At 33.3% G+C, this 1,769-nt stretch overlaps 1 long non-coding RNA gene across 1 annotated transcript; it reads right to left on the bottom strand.

Annotated features, from left to right (window-relative positions):
* Window positions 1–445: 445 nt before the first annotated feature.
* Window positions 446–1,433, bottom strand: LOC118756660. The gene is made up of 2 exons (XR_004995136.1): window positions 880–1,433; window positions 446–818 (listed from the first exon to the last, which is right to left on the bottom strand). It is a non-coding gene; the product is annotated as an uncharacterized LOC118756660 (long non-coding RNA).
* Between the last annotated feature and the right edge of the window lie 336 nt (window positions 1,434–1,769).

The following is a 1,769-nucleotide window of genomic DNA, read 5'->3' as shown; positions in this document are numbered from 1 at the left end:
ATTATGTGGGCCATGAGGCAGTTGACTTACTCAAAAATAACTCGCATAAGGCAGAGGAACAAATGACACGCTCAGAACAAAAACGACGAATATTATAAGTCAGAGCAAAAATGAACTATATTTTTTTCTAGAGCAAAAACGAAACAAATCGACAGCGTACGTATGAGCTTTGTGTGTATGCGATATTTCGTGCGCGTCCGGTTGTTTCTGCTTTTGCTTTTGCGTTTGCGGTGATCGGCAAAATGTAGCAGCGAAAACGTTTATTTGTACATTGCAATACTGCAATCGGTTTTGTAGTCTCATGTCCATAATTTGCGTATGCTTTTCCAACCTGTAAGCAAGCCACCAAAACAGTGTTAAATCAGTTACAAAAGAAGTATTTATGTTTTTTGTGCCTTCCTACCGCGTTATTCAACACGTATTTTAAAGTAATGGAAGATGAAAATCATGGTAAATATTTATATTTATTTGCTAGGTAAGAGCAATTATAGTATTATATCTTATTTACAGTAACGTTTACTCCCAGAAAACGACAAAAGCGATTAGAACATCGCAAAAAAAATATTGCAAAAAAAAAGTGTTGAATGTGGCAAAGAGCATAAAACTGTTAGCGGTCGTATAGTTGCGGAAAAAAAATTTATAGCACAAGTAATCTGCAAATGTGGAAAAAGTTGTTGCCACAAGATTGACATTGTCCGCCAAAAGAAAATTTTTGAAAACTATTATCATGCTTTAAATTGGACCCAAAAAAACCTTATATATTCGATCTTCGGTGAAAAGACGTCCTGTGGCTCGCAAAACAAACACGCCGATTATTCCTTTAAACAAAAAAGTGTGAATTATGAGTATTTCATTGATGATGATAACGGTGTAGCTCACAAAGTTTGTAAGAACTTTTTCGTGAAGTGCCTATGCATAACATCGGCTCGTATATACCGTGCTGTAGGTAGTATCCAAAAAAAATTTCGGTGCTGCTGAGACGCGGGGACGAACATCTTCAGCAAACAAAACATCTGAGGAAGATAAAAATAATGTTATTATTTATCAACTTTTTCCCAAAATACGAGTCACACTATGGACGTAAAATATCTCAGAAGAAATATTTACACCCAAATCTAAATTTAACGAAGTTATATAACGAATACAAGAGCTCCTGTGAATTAAAGGATCAACATGTCGTCTCGCAGTACGTCTTTGGTGATATTTTCAACAACAACTTTAATTTAAGTTTTAAAAGGCGTCATTCGGATACGTGTAAAACGTGTGATAATTTACATTGCTCCATGAAAAGTAGTGTTGAACAAAGAGTTACAGAAGAACTAAAAGAAAAACAAAAGGCTCATTTCAAGGCTGTGGAGAGCGTAACTACAGAATTTAAGCAATCTGTTGAAAATGGCAGACAAAATGGCGAATCGATAGTTTTGACTTTCATATTACAAAAGACAATTATGGACGTATAATCTCTGCGTATATGACGAAACTACAAAAAAAGGTAAGAGCTTTTTTTAATACAACGCTTTTATTTTTAATAAATCTATATTATATAAATCAAAGTTCCGAAATTCATTAAATTTTCATATTCATAAAATACACAAAAATTCAGTAAATTATCATGAAAATGTTCAGCTTTTTAGTCAGAATTTTTATAAAAATTATGTGCATATATGCATTTTTTAGACCGTTTAATTTTAGTGTAACAAAAGTCACCTTACAAGTGGCTTTAAATTCGCGTTGAACTTTGGAACACCTGTATAAAGTTTCGGAATTTT

This window comes from Rhagoletis pomonella, unplaced genomic scaffold (genome assembly GCF_013731165.1).
Source record: "Rhagoletis pomonella isolate Grant_MI unplaced genomic scaffold, Rhpom_1.0 Rhpom_scaffold_11380, whole genome shotgun sequence".
NCBI classification, from domain to species: domain Eukaryota; kingdom Metazoa; phylum Arthropoda; class Insecta; order Diptera; family Tephritidae; genus Rhagoletis; species Rhagoletis pomonella.
The sequence above is the reverse complement of the archived record's forward strand: the minus strand, read 5'-3'. Positions and strand labels throughout refer to the sequence as shown.